The sequence below is a fragment of the Muntiacus reevesi genome, chromosome 8 (genome assembly GCF_963930625.1).
Source record: "Muntiacus reevesi chromosome 8, mMunRee1.1, whole genome shotgun sequence".
In the NCBI taxonomy this organism is placed as follows: domain Eukaryota; kingdom Metazoa; phylum Chordata; class Mammalia; order Artiodactyla; family Cervidae; genus Muntiacus; species Muntiacus reevesi.
Window position 1 is genome coordinate 66,831,964 of NC_089256.1, and position 18,811 is coordinate 66,850,774.

The 18,811-nt window shown below is 41.6% G+C and overlaps 1 long non-coding RNA gene across 1 annotated transcript in view; it reads right to left on the reverse strand.

Moving 5' to 3' along the window:
• The window catches only part of LOC136173673 (uncharacterized), a 487,437-nt gene that overhangs the window by 387,159 nt on the left and 81,467 nt on the right, over positions 1-18,811 (reverse strand). The window contains exon 2 of the long non-coding RNA XR_010664263.1: positions 4,063-4,129. This is a non-coding gene — a long non-coding RNA (uncharacterized lncRNA). The remainder of the gene's footprint in view (positions 1-4,062; positions 4,130-18,811) is intronic.

Genomic DNA, 18,811 nt, shown 5'->3' on the forward strand with positions numbered 1-18,811 from the left:
AATGTCTTTCTCTGATGACACACGAGAATACGGCAGGGACACCTATCACGCAGTGTGGATCGACCGCAGAGCCTCCAAAAGGCAGTGCCGTTGTCGCAGAGAGTAGGGACAGGATCAGCTCCCAGGGGTGAAGGAAACAGGTTGGGCTGACAATAGCCTCCAGTTAGTCTCCCTTCCCCACACCCACCTCCCTCCCTGGCCCTTCAGGTTCCCGCACCTTCGCTTTCCTCCCCCCACGACAGTGACCATCAGCTCCTTTTCCTTCCTTTGACTTTTCAAACCCTCACTCAAGTTGACAAGCACACAAATATAAAACTCCTCCCCCAAACAGAAAAACTAGGAAAAGCTTTCCAGGTTGATAGATGATAAGAACATTGAAAGCCTCACTCCTGACTTGCCAGAAGATTTTTAACCCGAGGTGCTGATATTTTGTATTAGACTATAGGCAATGTGGAGCGTGCGTTAGTCTCCCAAGATTGCTTTAATGTAGGCAGATAAGATATGCTATTGTAATCCTGAAAAGGTCTTACTTCCTTACTTATCTAGCATCATCATAAATGAAATGTTGTATATCTGTTAATTTTATGGACAAGTGTTCATTACCCTTTAATCATGAACACTTCATTTTCATCTAAATATGTATTATATAATTCCTTCACTTAATAAATACATGGGCTTCCCTGGTGGCTTAGGTGTTAAAGAAACTGCCTGCAATGCAGGAGACTTGTATTCAGTCTCTGCATCTGCAAGATCCCCTGGGATGAGAAGGGACTGGCAAACCATTCCCATATTCTTGCCTGGAGAATTTCATGGTCAGAGGAGTCCGGCAGGCTATTTGGTCCATGGGGTCACAAAAAGTTGAACACAACTGAACAACTAACACACATAATAAATACACCTTAATAAAAATGATTACCATACTTCTTGGTCAGCCAGTCTCACTGAGCTGGACCTTGGTGGCTGAATTTTGTGGAACTGATTTTGTGCCATGAGGGAGAGTTGGGCATTAGGTCCCCAAACACTGTCTTCAGACACTTGTACAGGCCTAATCAGTGACTCATTGTTCTGTCACAACCCATACAACAGCATCTCACAGACAAAATCACTGCTGGGCCAACTCAATATCAGGGATTCTCTCTGATATTAACAAACTATGAACAATTCCAGAGGAACAGAAGCAGAGCAAAGTCTGGGGCAAAACCAGTCTAACCAGGTAAGGAATGGAGGAAACTATTGGGAAGAGGTGAGAGCAACACGCCTGGTGAAGTGTGGAAATCTACTGTATGCAGTCTGCTAGATGAGCTGCTGGTTTTTTGTTTGTTTGTTTGTTTGTTAACTTTTTATTTTGTATTGGAGCATAGCTGATTAACAATGTCGTTAGAGTTTCAAGTGGGCAGCAAAGGACTCAGTCATACATATTATATGTATCCATTCTTCCTCAAACTCCCTTCCCATTGGCCCTTCCATGTGCAAGCTCACTTTTGCTTGAAAGGCATCTTAAAGAGTGGCATTATTTTTGACACTAGCATTGACACCACCTTTACCCTCATCACAAGCTGTGGCTTTGAGATGTTTGGTTTTCCATAGTCTCCCTCAATCTTCACTGCTTCCAACCTGATGTCAACTGTGATGAAGAACCAAGGGTGTGAGAAAAGCCCCACACTACCCACACCCACCACCACCACCAGCACAGATACCCCAAGCTGCTTCCTGGTGCCTTGATCCACCTGCCCTTCTGATTCAGTGTGTGAGATGCCATCCAGGGCACTCTGTTCTCTTGTATACTGAGGTGCATGGCCTTTGAGAGAATTATTTCCCTTAATTGCACTAAGGAATATTTCATTTCTTTAGCTGTGTTCAAGGCAGTGTTTCCAAAGGTCGAAAATTAAAAAAAAAAAAGCAAAAGATAAAACCTATTCTCCACCCAACAACCAGAGTGTGTTCTTAGCACACAAATTTGACCATGTAACTCCCCTTCAGCAGTTCCTCACTGTTCTTAGAATAAGTTCAAAGTGGTTAACGAGTCCTACAGGATCCTAGGGAAACTGCTCACTCTTCTCACTTCCTCGCCCATCAACCTCCCTCATTCTCTGTGCCCACCAGTCACGGGGTACCCAATTCAGGTCCCACACCAGCCCTGCCCCGTCCTGGCCCAGGCCTTGTCACCCACAGTCCCCTCCACCTACTAATGCAGCTCCTTCCTTGACAAACAAACAAAACCAAAACAACCACCTTTCGGATCTCAGTTTCAATAGCCCACCTCACAAAATGACCAAATCCCCTAGCAGCAGCTACCCAGAGCTCCCCCAACCCTGAATCCATTCGTCTTTTGCTCCTCCATCAAACGTCAGTCCTTCCTCACGAAGTCCATGAGGACACTGATGGGGCAGATGCAGGCACTTGAGCTTCCATGGCTGGGAAAGGGGACAAGCTTTTTAAGAAAAACAATACAGAAATACCTTACTGTGCATATTTTACATAAAACATAACAATCGATTATGTGAACACTTTCTTAAGGCCTCTCCCAGGACCTCCAAAGAGCTTGAGTTAGTGGGGCCACAAAGCTGAACCTCCTTTGCTTCATGGTGACTCTGCCTCTGGGTAGGGATTACATTTGTTTTGGTCATTGCTATATTCCTGACACTGGACACAATTTTATTTGGGTGACTATTATCCATTAATTGTCTAATCACCAGGGGCCTCCCTAGTGGCTTAGATGGTAAAGAATCTGCCTGCAATGTAGGAGACACAGGTTCGATCCCTGGGTTGGGAAGATCTCCTGGAGAAGAGAATGGCAACCCAATCCAGTGTTCTTGCCTGGAGAATTCCATACACAGTATAATCCAGGAAATTGCCATAAAGAGTTGGACATGACTGAGGGACTAACACTTTCACTTTCAATCACTAAAACAGTAAAATTAAGAATCAGAAAATCTGTATTTTTGAATATTAATATATTTAATATATACTATGTAGAGTTATTGGTAGAATGAAAGAAGCACATGGGCTCCCTGAGGGCTGAGCAGATCTTGCATGAAAAGAAGATAGCCGGTCCTCTAGCCTCCTTGAGGGAAGGGTCTTGAACAGGGCTGTCAGAGAACTGGGCTGTGGCCACATCAGTTTCAGGTTGATCCTGATCTTCAGCTGTGATCCCCCAGAAAGAACTCTGTATCCTAATTATGAGGTCCTTAATGAGGGATGCTCAATGAACTCACAGTGCTTGTAAAGTTGGGAGTATTCCTTTCTATGTTCATGTTTCTGGGAGAGGAACCTGGCTTTATTCAAATTCTCAAAGTGATGTGAGACCTACCAAAGCAAGAGCAATGACTGCAGGTTAGTCTAGGAAGGTGCATGGCATCAGTGGAGATGTTAATAGCTCAGACAGGGTTCACATCCCAGCCCTGCTTCTTATTAGATGAGGATCTTCACAGTACACTCAACTGCTGTATCTACACAAATGTGTAATGAGGCTACTAATGCTTACTCACAAGGAGACTGCAGTGGTACATAAATCTGCATATCCAGGTGTATGTGTACATAGACACATAATATACAGTGTCTGGCCTAGTCCCTGTCTCACAGCGCATAGTCAATAAATATGTGTTCTTTTCCCTTTGAAATAAACAGTTTTTCAATCCTTAGTATAATCTCTGTGTGTTGTGAACGTGTTACCTGATCAGTCATGTCCAACTCTGTGACCCCGTAGACTGTAGACCACCGGGCCCCTCTGTCCATGTGATTCACCAGGCAAAAATACTGGGGTGAGTTGCTATGCCCGCCTCCAGGGGATCTTCCCAACCCAGAAATCGAGCCCAGGTCTCCTGCATTGCATGCGGATTCTTTACCATCTGAACCACCACATATTATTTAACAATAATATATGAATTTACCCATCTATTCATTTTAAAAGTTTATTCAGTATCTAATATGTGCCAAATTCTGTGCTTGACACTGGGCCGGGGTGAGATGAGAACCTGCGATCAATGAAATCATTAAAAAGAATAAACACAAACCAGAAAGACTGAAGAAAAACATCAAGAAGTAGTTTTGAAACTTTCCTACCTCATGATGATTATGCATTCTCTCTTGGAGATGAACCTCTTCAGCTCTCTACATTATTCCAAAATACCTGGATAAAAATGGAAAAATAGAGTCAGTCGTGTGGATTTTTATGCAAAGGACAACAATCATCCAAATGTTTCCAAATATTCAGGTGTTCACTGCAATCTGGACAACCATTTCGGAGGATCAAAATTTTCATTCTCAATGAGATGGCATTGCCTTGGATACACACAACTTTGCCAGTTTCACGCTACAAACCAACAAATATCCCGTCTCTGACACAGGCTGAGTGTAACTTGTGCTTGCAAAGCAAACCAAATCCCTGCCCTGAAAAAAAGAGATGGAAAATTATGAAAATAAGTGGGTCTTAAAGCCAACATACAATTATTCAGTATCATTCTTTTAGTTATCTTTCTCTCTGTCATACACACACACACACACACACACACAAAACGCAGCAGCCCGGCTCCATCTCACTCTCCCCACCCCCAGCCAGCACCCCCATCCCAGATGAGTAAGGCTTCCTCAGGCACACGAGTGCTGAACAGGGTCCCGCATGCACACCTAGGGCTTCCAGATAAAATACAGGATGCCCTGATAAATTTCAGATAAGCAATAAATAAATTTTTAGTATGCGTATGTCTAAATAATACATGGGACCTACTGACTCTTAAAAATATTTGTTTATCTGAAATTTGGATTTACCTGGATATCCTGTATTTTTATTTGTTAAATCTGGCAACCCCACCCCATCTCTTCCCGGAGTTGTGGCCTGTGACCAAGTTACTGCCACTCTCATTCCTTTGGGCCTTGATGCCATTTCCACCCTGGTATGTCCCAATTGGGATGGATGGAATTGGGATTCCCAGTACTTTTCTTCTGGACCCCACTTCAAATCCCTACTCTACCAAGCCTTTGGAACATCGCCACTGGAATTACACACCACTGGGCTTGGTAGGGCTATCACAACTCCCAGGTTTCCTTTCTCAGGCAGCCAGAACTCAGTCACTGGCCCCTTCTTCACTGGCAACCTCTGCTAGCAATGGATCCCTTCCCCACCTGGGTACCTTCCTCCTAGGTGGGATTGAGACAGAACTCTGACCCTGAGCAACCTGCCCCGTAGCTACCCTGACTCGTTACAAATAAATTTCCAGACTCCTGGATAGGTCCCCAACAGGACAACACACCTCATTCACATTAGCCAAGATAAGGATTAGCCGCATTCACAAACCAAAATGAACACAAGAAGAAGACCAAACAATGCAGTCAAGAAGAGACTGTTTTCTAAGAAGAAATGTAACCAAATGGGAAAATATTTAATAAATCCATAAATGAGCTAATAGTTGCACAAAACATAATTTATCTCAGAGCCTGCAATTCAAGCACATAAGCACTCATAATATCAAAGCTTTTTTTTTGTTTCCTCTAAATTTATCAAGGTCTCATTTAATTGCTATAAACACCTAAAGACATGAGCAAATTAACACATAAAATTGCAGGATTTTAGCTAATACATATTCATGAATGCATGTTGTTGTGATCAGGCAAATAATGACCTGAGACATTGATAAATTTGGTAGAAGCAAAAGAAAAACATAACACACTGTTAGAATTCTCTGCAGATCACAGAATGGAATCTTTGATAAGCCCTACTCTAAGAGATCATTCATAATAATGATTGTATTTCTGTAATTCTTTCAGGAGAGAGATCAGAAAATGTTTAATCAGTAAGTTTCATAAAAATACTGTCCCCAAAACACTTGAAAGCCAGATCAGTGCTCAAGAATGCTGGTTTCTTGCAAGGCTAACCCATGCCCTGTTTCTCAGAATCAGTTTTATATTCTTAGTGGCATTCTTGCTTCTATATCTGCTGCCACTCAGAAAGGACTGACAGTTTTCCAAGCATTTGTGGGAATCTCAAGTTACAGCTGTTCCAGGGTCTTCAAAATGAATGTTTTTTATTTGGATGGAAATATACAGCATGTGTTGCTTACCCAGAATTGCTGCAGTGTAGTTATTTTTGAATCAGCCTGCTAACCCCTCTTGTTAGAACCCATCCATACACAGTTCCTATTCATTAAATCCTTGCTCTCACCCAAGCAGGCAGTGGCCCTGCGAGCTGGAAACTGCGCTGAGTCTGAACATAGCCGGACTGGTCCTGACAAAAAAATCTGAGCAAATGCCTAAGGCAGACATTCAGGCTGCAAAGCAAAGGCACAGACTGACAGACTCTGCAAACAGGTCTCAAGAAAGGGCAAAACTACAGAGCACACATACAGGAACACCAATTAATTTCACTTGATCTCAGAGTAAACCCCAGTAACCTTCTCGACACAATATTCTAATCAGTCATTTCCAATCAACCTGGAGAAAAACAGCACTTCAGTTATTTGCCTCCCCTGTTCAAATTGAGGTCAGCCCAAAAGTTGGGCCCTGGAATAAGGCTACAGAAACACTGCCAACCACAATAATACTTAAAAAGTATTTACTATGATTCAGAAACCGTGGCATATCTGTACACGTTTGTGTGTGTATATGTGTGTACATGTGCATGGATGTATGTATTTGTTGTTATAGTCGCTAAGTTGTTCAGTCGCTAAGTCATGTCCAACTCTTTTGTGACCCCATGAACTGCAGCAAGCCAGGCTCCTCTGTCCATGGAATTCTCCAGGCAAGAATATTAGCCATTTCCTACTCCAGGGGATCTTCCCAACCCAGGGGTCGAACATGTGTCTTCTGCATTGGCAGGCAGATTCCTTCCCACTAGCCATCAGGGAAGCCCCATGTATATGTATACATATATATTAATTCATTTATTCCTTACAACAGCCCTATGACTGCTGTCACTTTTTGTACTGTCCTAATTTGTAACCATTTGCTCAAGGTCACACACAGGAGGTTAAAGATCAGTATGCAAATACAGGACTAGTTCCCTTTGCATCCTGTACCCTTAGCTGCTCTGCTGACAGCAGACTACCATTAAGTGGGGAGAACGCGACAGCTGCCTATGTTGTGTGGCTTCAAGGGATAATGGGAAAATCCCCTCTGCGCACAACATTTTCAAGCTCCCCCTCCCAAAACAGATCTGTTTGCTTTATTCAGAAGGAACAACTGGTGGAGAGGTGAAAACAAGAAATGCAGAGTCCCAGCTTGGCCACAAACTAGTGGTCTAGGGATGTCCCCCTGGGGATGATTATAATGATACTGACCCCCACAAGACTGTATGGGCATTAAACGAAACACTTAGAGAAGCACATTTTGAAAGTGGGGTTGAGTGTACAAGGGCCAGTCACTATTATTAAGATCCAGAATTAGATTAAGCACAGGAGTTCTCCCAGAAATATTTGCATTTAGATTATGGTGCTTATCCTGAGATTCTGAGTGAGTTTTGGAGGGGAGTGGTTGAGAAGTTGGGACACATCAGGGTCATCGGAAAGGAGTGTATAGATACCTGATATGGCTGAGAGGAAGCTGAGGCTCCTGCTTTCCACTCGTAACCTCAGGTGGCGATGTGGTAGAACCATCAGCCCCAGATACATAAAGGTATGCACTGCCTTTGTCAGAAAATGCCTAGCTATCAGACCCTTTCCAACAAGCTGTTTTAAAACACAGATGGGCTCATTAGAGAGTGGTTATTGTCCATGGAAATGAGGACATGAGCACAGAATCCCTTAAGAAGCACCTGGCAGCTTGAGAGGAAGTCAGGGCTAAGAACATGTGTACATACTCTAATCCCCAGCCCTTGGTCAGGGTTGACCAATGAAGGGATATCGGAGGTTTGCCCACATTCACATCAGCCCTTTCCCAGTGACCTCAAAGGCACCCTATGAAGCCTCATAGAAAAAGTCAGTCCAAGCCTCCTGCAGGTCAGTCAAGCCCTCTGAGGGGTACTCAGTGCTATGTTGTGGTGACACTTCGTTTCTGTCTCTGGAGGCACCTGGCACCTCGCCTGGGGAGCTCTGGTTATGCAAAGAGCCACCAAGAAGAAGAGGTGACTGTGCAACCACATGAGAGCCACGCATACTCGTCTGGAACAATCTTGGAGCCTTATTTGGTAGCTGCTCCGTAATCTAACTGGACTGGATAGAATGGAAATACACTGAGTTGAACCGAATTTGAATCAGTTAAACTGGTTGCCTTTTCTAACCCTTAACCAAGTGAGTCAAGAAGGTCTCTCCTGTCAGCCAGTGTCTCAGACCAGCTCTATCACGGTGCACCCCATCAGTGAATGGAACACTTATCTGCCGAGGTGCTGAAGTCGTCTCTGATACCACTTCCTCTCCCACACCTTTATCTCCCATCCAATCCACCACCAAATCCTGCTCATTTTTATCCCATGCTCACCTTTAGGAAACTGTCATTTCTTTCCACCTTTGCTCAAGTCACTGCCATCTCTTACCTCGAGCACTCATGCAGCCTACAGAATAGTCTTGCTACATTTATTCTTGCTCTACACCCTCTTCTAGACCCTACTCCAAAGCTAAAATGATTCCATACATGTAAATGAAACAACAAAATATCAATGTGATCATATTTTTCCCTTGGTAAAACCAAAGGACTTCCATCACCATTAGGATGAAGACAGAAGTCCTCTGAGCACAGTCTGGACCCTCTCTCCTGGACTCATGCCACCCTGGCCACAAAATTCCTCATATAGTCCCTATGTTTCTGAGCCTTCACTCACGTCATCCCCGCAGCTGGAAACACCCTCCCTCTGAATTCTCCCCCCTGCCCCACACTTTCCTACACTTGATGATGTACAACATGTTCTTCCTTCACGCTATAGCACGTCTTACAAAGCTATCCATTATCCTAGAATACCCTTCTCTTTCTTCTTAATGCCTATTAGCATTATTAACAGCATCGTCTTTTAGGATTTTAAAAATCTCAGTAAAGCCTAATAGGCATTAAGAAGAAAGAGAAGGGTATTCTAGGATAGTGGATAACTTTATAAGATATGCTACAGCATGAAGGAAGAACATGTTGTATATCATCAGGGTGTAGAAACTCAATATGCCAGCAATGGGCTTCCCTTGTGACTCAGCTGGTAAAGAATCTGCCTGCAATGTGCGGGAGACGTGGGTTTGATCCCTGGGTTGGGAAGATTCCCTGGAGAAGGGAAAGGCTACCCACTCCAGTGTTCTGGACTAGAGAATTCCATGGACTGCATAGTCCATGGGGTTGCAAAGAGTTGGACATGACTGAGCAACTTTCACTCACAATATGACAGCAAATTAGGGAAATTCAGCAGTAGCCACAGAACTGGAAAAGGTCAGTTTTCATTCCAATCCTAAAAAAGAGCAGTGCTAAAGAATGTTCAAAATAGCAGACAATTGCACTCACTTTGCATACTGGTAAGGTTATATTCAAAATCCTTCACGCTAGGGTTCAGCAGTACATGCACTGAGAACTTCCAGATGCACAAGCTGGATTGAGAGAACACAGAGGAACCAGAGATCAAATTGCCAACACTCACTGGATCATAGAGAAAGTAAGAGAATTCCAGAAACATCTACTTCTGTTTCATTTACTACACTAAAGACTTTGACTGTGTGGGTCACAACAAATTGTGGAAAATTCTTAAAGAGAAGGGAATATCTACCTTACCTGTCTCCTGAGAAACCTGTATGCAGGTCAAGAAGCAACAGTTAGAACTGGACATGGAACAAACAACAGACATTGAAAAATGGTTCAAAATTGGGAAAGGAATAAATCAGGGCTGTATATTGTCATCCTGCTTATTTATCTTATATGCAAAGTACACCATGCGAAATGCCGAGCTAGATGAATCACAAGCTGAAATCAAGATTGCTGGGAGAAATAACAACAACCTCAGATATGTGGATGATACCACCCTAATGGCAGAAAGCAAAGAGTAACTAAAGAACCTCTTGAAGAGAATGAAAAAAGAGAGTGAAAAGGCTGGCTTAAAACTCAACTTTCAAAAAACTAAGATACGGCCCCATCACTTCATGGCAAGTACAAGCAGAAACAGTAGTAACAAATTTTATTTTCTTGAACTCCAAAATCACACTGGATGGTGACTGCAGCCATGAAATTATAAGATGCTTGGTCCTTGGAAAGAAAGCTGTGTCATACCCAGACAGTATATTAAAAGCAAAGATATCATTTTGCTGACAAAAGTCCATATAGTCAAAGCTATGGTTTTTTCAGGAGACATGTACTGAAGTGAGAGTTGGACCATAAAGAAGGCTGACCATCGAAGAATTGATGCTTTAGAACTGTGGTGCTGGAGAAGACTCTTGAGAGTCCCTTGGACTACAAGGAGATCAAATGAGTCCATCCTAAAGGAAATCAACCCTGAATATTCATAGGAAGGGCTGATGCTGAAGCTGAAGCTCCAATACTTTGGCCACTTAATGTGAAGAGCTGAGTCATTGGAAAAGACCCTGGTGCTGGGAAAGGCTGAAGGCAGAAGCAGAAGAGGGAGACAGAGGATAAGATGGTTAGATACCATCACCAACTCAATAGATATGAGTTTGAGCAAACTCTGGGAGATAGTGATGTACTGGGAGGCCTGGTCCATGGGGTCGCAAAGAGTTAGACATGATCAGGGTCTGAACAACAAATTAGACTTTATAAGTATATAGATGTGATTATTTTCATTAATGTCATTTTTACACTAATTTTACATTTTTACATATTTTTACATCACTGTGAAAGCAGGGGTTGTGTCTTTTTAGAACACTGTCTCCCCAGGGTCTACCATTGGGCCTGACAGATGATAGGGAACAAGAGCCATTGTTGTTGAATGTTATGTGAAGGGATACCACCAGCTCTGCAAGCTGCCAATGAAGACTCAGAGAATCATGATGAGGTATAACCCATGAACTTCTCAATCCACCCCTCTTTCATGTGGAGTTTATTCATTTCTGCTTTAGAAATATTGGGTTGCAATCTGCAAAGGCATTTAAAGGTGGGCAACAACACAGCAGGCCATAAAAAATACTCAGTATGACTGTTGACAAGTTTTTATTATTGTGTGGAATATTTTAGAATAGTTCATTACTTATAGCACATTGTTTAGAACAGTTCCTTTAATTTCATCATTAACTGCCGACCTTTAGGGCACATCAGGGGTCAGTCTACCCACTGCATCAGCTGGATCTCATATCAGGCCAGAAAAGAGCTACCTAGCTCTGTTTAATCGCCTCCTGTGATGGAGGAGGAGCTCATGACCTCCATTCCTCTGTGAAACAGCTGCACTTGTTAGAAAGTCTCACCTTATGCTGTGCTGATACAGGCCTCCCTGTATCCCCTCCCCATCCCCCCACCCCACCCCTGCTGCTCCTGAACCAAATAACCCTAAATTCGCATCCACATGGTAACCCTTCAGTTACTTCAAGACCCCTGACAAGCCACATCTGAAGTCTGCTCTTCTATATTTTATGCTTTTGCCAGCCTTGATTTTTTATTTATGGACCACATCTTGCTATTTTACTGCATGCATTCTTGTAAGCAGTCTTAAATCCTGTGTGGGATAAGGCCATATATAAATAAATCCTTGTGTCTTTCCTCAAGGCAACAACTCAAGTTCCCCACCCGACAGTCTCCTCACCAACCTTGCGTTATTACCTCAGATTTATTCTCTCATCATTCTGACACTAGAATACGGAAAATATAGGGCTATCCCCAAACCCTTCACTTTAAACAGATACTGTCAAGCCCATGGGATTGTCTCTGGGTGCTGTGTCTTGGGAATAACAGGCAGGGTTTGGGAAGATGAGAACAGGTTCATCACTGCTGTTTCACAGTTTCATTTTGCAAAACAGTTCTTAATGACATGCTCAAACACTGGAAATCCCTAAAACCACCCATTCTGGTACTTAGGTGACAACCTGGCCTCCTTCATGAACTGGAAGATTAAGGTCATAGGACTGGAACACCCCTACCACCCTCCACACTAATTCAGAGTCTACTCCCTCTCTTTCTTTCTTCACTGCTGTCTGTGCCTGCTTTTGAAAGCTGTTCTCTCAACTCTGTCTAACCCATCCTCACAAAATAAGATCTGATCCAACAATGTCCTTGTCACAGTGGTATTTTACCCATGAAATTAAGACACTTGCTCCCTGGAAGGAAAACTATGACAAACCTAGATAGCATATTAAAAAGCAAAGACATCACTTGGCCAGCAAAGGTCCATAAAATCAAAGCTATGGTTTTTCTAGTAGTCATGTAAGGATGTGAGAGTTGGACTATAAAGAAGGCTGAACGCTGAAGAATTGATGCTTTCTAATTATGGTGCTGGAGAAGACTCTTGAGAGTCCTTTGGACAGCAAAGAGATCAGATCAGTCAATCCTAAAATAAATCAACCCTGAATATTCATTAGAAGGACTGATGCTGAAGCTAAAGCTCCAATACTTTGGCCACTTGATGCAAAGAGCTGACTCATTGGAAAAGACCCTGATGCTGGGAAACATTGAAGGCAAAAGGAGAAGGGGGAGGCAGAGGATAAGATGGTTAGATAGCATCATCAACTCAGTGGACATGAATCTGAGATAGTGAGAGATAGTGGGAGATAGTGAAGGACAGGGAAGCCTGGCATGCTGCAGTCCATGAGGTGGCAAAGAGTTGGACAAAACTCAGTGACCGAACAACTTCCAGCTAGCTCCTTCCCTTTTGCCTGTAAAATGCTGAGGTCATCTCTCATCTAAAAATTACTAATGATGAAATATTTAATATCTATTTTAGCCCAAAGCTAAATATCATCCTAGCGTTTTCTGTTCAAGCATGAGTAAACCTAAGGAAAAAAGCATAGTTGTTATATGAGGAAAATCCAGGTTTTGTGGGGCCTGCAGGTTATACAATTTGGGGGTAGGAAGGCTGTTTAAAATAAAGAATTGAAACTTATAAACAAAGGTACAAAAGTGAATATTTACTTAGTATAAGAACAATGCAACAAATTACAATTTTAAAAACAAACACTACAAATATATTAAAAATAGTATAACATATAAAAATAATGTAATAAATAATGTAACATTTATTAACTGTCTGGTCTCTGCAACATTTTCCCTCTCATTTTTTAATCTGTATTCTCTTTGATTGCTTCCTTATTTGGCAAAGGTTCAATCTGTCTTTTCAATATAATTAATTTTTTTTTAATGTTTTCATTTTTACAGTACAGAAAATTTTAACTTCCTACTCCATTACTGGTAATATGTAAGCCTGCAGAATTTTTTTCTCCAATTTGTAAAAATTCTTTATCAAGTTTCTTTCAATCCTGAGTTGAAAGATTTCAGAACATTTCAAAAATTTTTGTGTGTGTGCTATGACTAATCTTAAATCTTCTTTGAACTGACAACCCACTAACCAGTTTGTCACTGATGTCTCATCACAGAGGTATATTATGAATTTTAGGTTATCTTATCAGATGGGGAGAATGTGCATTTTGACTGGGCCTTGACAAAAACTCTTCTTGCAGTTTCACACATCTCATAATTAAAAAGGATGTTTCACACACTAGCTTCTGGTTCTATGCATTTCAAACCTTTTCTCCTCCACAGTTTCCCTAATGCCAGGTTTCAAAATGCACATTCACACTTGGTATCATCCCTGGATGAGTCGGGCCCCAGTGGGTGGAGGGAGAATTCCTGAGACTATTAGTAGTAACTTAACTATATGTAACCTCTATGTGAACTTCGCAGTACATCCCCATACACCCTGACCCTAGTTCCCTAAGCAGATACTCAAATGCCATTCACAACAAAGGGGAACTGTGAGTAAAGGAGGGCCTGAATAGAAAGATACAGTAGTCTTTTACTGTGCTTGAACATTGGCATGGACTGAATGTTTGTCTTCCTCCAAAATTCCTGTGTTGAAAGACTAATTTCCAGTGTGATGGTATTTGGAAGGTGGTCCTTTGGGAATAAATTAGGCTAGATTAGGTCATGAGGATGGGGATCTCCAAATGAGACTAATGCTTTTCTAAAGATTTTTCTGATGTGGATCATTTTTAAAACTTTTTATTGAATTTGTTACAATATTGATTCTGTTTTATGTTTTTGTTTTTTAACTGCAAATCATCTGGGTCTTATCTCCCTGACCAGGGATTGAACTCATACCCCTTGCAATGGAAGGTGAAGTCTTAACCACTGGACCGCCAAGAAATCCCTAAAACTAATGCTTTTATACAAGAAGATCTCTCTCTCTCTTTCCCTCTCTCCTTCATCCCTCCCACCCCCATGCTGTGAGAAAATAAGGAGACAGGATGCTATCATGCCTAACAAAAAGAGGGCTCCACATGACCATGTTGGTACTGACTAGAGTTCCTGGCCTTCAGAACTGTGATAAATACATTTCTGTTGTTTAAGTCACCTAGTCTGTGGGATTTTGTTAAAGTAGCCTGAACTGACTAAGTCAAATATCTTAAGTGTGTAAGTTTTACAGATTATACAACCATAGAAAGGCACTCCTAGTGCCTCCTAGGGCTGGGGAAAGGTCTGGGAGAGTGAGGGAGGGGATTGAAACCAAAGCTTATCTGCTTCCTGGTATGTCTGCCTTGGCGTTAGAATTTCCTCAAGAAGTTTTCTCCAAGTCCTGCCCCTTTCCTCAGATATGCTCTCCTTGGCACTTAGCCCCTGGGAGTCTGGCTTCTACTTCCTTCCTGTAACTTGGCAACAACCAGCTAAGTAACTAATACAGTATCTTTCTCCCACCCTTTATTCTTCTCAACCTTCTGCATTCTTTCTCCGAACAAAGCCTTGCCTCTTACTTAGCGTTTTGCTAATTCATTCACCACTTCTCTCTCTCCCTCACCCTCACACCTGCCCAGCATTCCCATCCTCCCTTCGCCCTCCCTAAATGAAGGCACTTTCCCTGGCTCTGCCCCTAGATCCTCCTTCCCTGTCTCCTGGGCAGTCCTCCTTGGAAATCTCATTCACTCACAGACTTCCATCTTCAGCTCAGCATCTACACTTGCTCATCCAGTCTCCTTTCCTCTAGAGAAGAAATCTCTCTGTAGAGGCAGTTTCATTTCCTGCCAGCATCCCCTCAACACTTTACTCCTGTGTCTTTTCCACACACTGGCTCTTCCTTCCTGGCTGTATGTTGTCTATTAATGCTGAGAGATCACAAATGACTCCTGTTTCTCCCTTGACCACCACATTCCTTCTTCCTCTTTCCTACTGGTCCTGCCCTACTCCTAGCCTTAGCATCATTAACCAGAGTAAAAACTGCTCAGTTGTTCCAGAGAATTCTACAACCTAGTGCTTTTCCCTTACTTCTACCCAGATGGTTTTTCTTTCTTTTCAGAACTGCCACATGCTTTTAATTTATCTGATGGAATTTATTTTATTAATATTTCATCTTGTATTTATGTGACAATAACACATTTATAAAGTGCTTAGAAAGTGCTAAGCATTTTGCATGATCTTATTTAATTCTCACACCTACTCTATTACTGGCACTCATTAACATGATAATTATTTCTGTTTTCAGTGGAGAGCCTGAGCCTTAGAAAAATGAGTAACTTGCTCAAGGTCACATAGAAAGTGGCAGGGCTTGAATATAGATGCATCTCTCTGACTACAAATAATCACGAGTTTAATTGCCAATAACTAGTAATATAATTGCTATCATGTATTATACACTTGCCTTATGTTCTATAAACTTCACATTACCCTATAAGGTTATACCATCATCATCCCCTTTTTATAGAGAAGAAAACTGAGTCCCTCAAACTTTATTCCATCCCCATAAGGTCTCCTGGCTGGTAACGGCAGCGCTACTATTAAAGATGGGCCATTTGGCTCCAGAGCCCAAAAAGAACTATGTTACCAGACTGCCTCCCTCTTTACCCTGCTGACTTCACCTTTGCTGTCAAGGCCCTTCAACTATACAAAAGCCTCTCTGAGGACAGAGGGCACTTCTTATTCATTTTTTTCACACTAAAGCTAATTTTTATTTTGAAATTATTTTAGAATTACAAAAATGCTGCAAACGCAATACAAAAATTGTTTTTTCCTAAACCATTTTAAAGTTACCAACATACTGTCATATAACTCTTCTGCGTAATTAAAATAAAGCCATTGAAATGGGGAAATTAACATGATACATGACTATCATCTCTAATATACCAGTCAATTCTAAAGAAAATCAACGCTGAATAATCATTGGAAGGACTAATGATAAAGCTGAAGCTCCAATACTTTGGACACCTGATGCGAAGAACCAACTCACTGATAAAGACCCTGATGCTGGGAGAGATGGAGGGCAGGAGAGGAAGGGGTGACAGGGGATGAGATAGTTGGATGGTATCATTGACATGAGTTTGAGCAAACTCCTGGAGATAGTAAAGGACAGAGAAGCCTGGCGTGCTGAAGTCCACGGGGTCGCAAAGAGTTGGACACCACTTAGTGACTGAACAACAAAATATCTAATATCAGACCCCATTCGATTTTCACTGATTTTTCCAATAAGGTTCTTCAAAGCAAAAGGATCCAGTACAGACTTAAACATCTAGTTCTTTCTGTCTCTAGTCTCCTTCAATATGGAATGGCTCCCCAGTCTCTCTATAATATTCAAATCCTTGACACTTTTGAAAACTGCATGCCAGTTATTTGTAGAATGTCCCTCAATTTGAGTCTCCCTGATGTTTTCTCATGATTAGATCAAGGTTATATATCTTTGGCAGTAAGTCTCAGAAGTCCTATAAAGTGGTCACAATTTCTTGTGTCTCTTTTCTGGTAAGGTTAACTTTGATAATTGGATTAAGATGGTATTGCCCGGGTTTGTTCAAGTTACTCTTTTTTATTAATATGTAAATACTTCATAGTAGGTACTTCTTTGAGACTATATTTTCTCCTCATCAAACTTTTACTCCCTTAGTTCTAATACCATAGATGTTTCTTGGCTAAGTTACTACTGTAATGGTTGCCAAAGGGTGATTTTCTAATGTAAATATTCTTTCTACATTCATTAGTCAGCATCCACCTTTCTCAATTTATTTATCCATTGATGTATTAGTATGGACTCAAGGAACCTATTTTATTCAGTGAGATATAATCCTTTACTAAGATTATCTGTTTTAAAGTTCAGATTATCCAGTGCTCATGTGAGTCCTTTCAAAGGGATTTCTGTCATCATGTCCCACCATCCTTTGAGCACTTCCTACCTCCTAGGACAATAAGATATTCCAGGTTTTTTTTATACCTTCCCTGGCCCAGTCCTGGAATCAGTCATTTCTCCAAACAATCACAACTTCTTTTAATAAAGAATGATACTTTGACATCAAGATTTGGCCACTAGGTGTACTTATTGTGACTGGGATGCCAGGTGGCCTCTCAATGACCAGAGCTAGGAAGCTAAAAGGTTGTGTGTGTGAGTGAGTGTGTGTGTGTGTGTGTGTGTGTGTGTGTGTGTGTGTGTAATAATGAGTTCACATCAATACCTCTGATTCCAATCTAATATCATATGGTTCATTGACTCTTTTTTCCTTTACTAAATTTATAAGTTTCTTCTTAAATAGCATAAAACCATTATTAACTTATTTACTTATTGAGCCAGTCTCCCTACATGTACTCAGTTTCCTGATGCTGCCACAGTTCCCCCACCTCACGAGGATGCCTCCACCCTCAGGTTCTGATGTCCCCTGCCAGCCTGCCCCACCCCGACTCTGCCACCTCACCTCCTTCCTCTTCAGTAGTCAGTCCTGCTCATCCCCACCTAACGGCTTCTAGATTGAAATATTCCAGAAGCTCACTAATTCTGTAATGAATCTCTGGAGTAGCACAATGCTCTTTGTCATGTTACTCAATTCACATTTTTAAAATAGAATAAATGCTTCCCACTTGAAGCTTATATGCATAAAAAATTAGTCATTATTCAGAAAATTATGCTTATACTTTCTTATCAGACAAAAAGAAACCTCAGTAAGAACAGAAATTAAACTAAATGTAAGTTCTTATTAAGAAGCCCAAATTCAACTTACAGGAAGCAGAAACAAAGAGGCAAACACGAGGTCCTGGTTTTCCCTCTGCATCTGGCCTGCCTCAGTGTCTACGAGCATTCCTGACCTTTTGTTTGAATCTACTATCAAGGGAAAAAAAGTCCAATTTTTTTTTTCCAGAAATGTCTTTGTCATTTCATGAATTTAAACTGATAACTCTTGGTTCTCCCTGGCTGGGGTTGTCCAACATCTACTGCCCGGAGTCTAAAATCTAGCTGTGCGGGGATTCCCTAGCAGCAGTGTTTAGGACTGTGTTCTCACTGCCAAGGGCCCAGGTTGGAACCCTGGTCAGGAAACTGAGATCCCACAAGCCTCGCAGTATGGCCAAAAAATATCCTACTGTGGGGTTGTTGTGACAAATCGTTGTCAACTGCTTTTCCCACAGGCAGACTCCACTTTCCCTTGAGGGTCTCTCTCTGCAAAGCCCATCCACTAGCTCCTTGAGCTGAGACATGGCTTCTTCACTACACACTTTGATCCAGAGCAGTTTTTATTTCTAACTTTTCAAAATTACAAAACGATAAGCTTTCTTCACAAATATTACATTCAGCTGGTTGATTTCTTTTTAAATTAAGGTGCACACAGATATGAGGTGGCTATATAATAGATAGATGTGTGGCCTATTTCATTTCTTTTAGAGTTTACTGTAAATATAAAAACATATATTTTAAAGAATATTTGATCTTCAGGGCATCCAGAGCGATTGGACAGCAAACAAAAGTATGGCATCCGTATTTCTTAGCTTAAATTAAAATTTCTGGGGACATTTGTAAAGATTG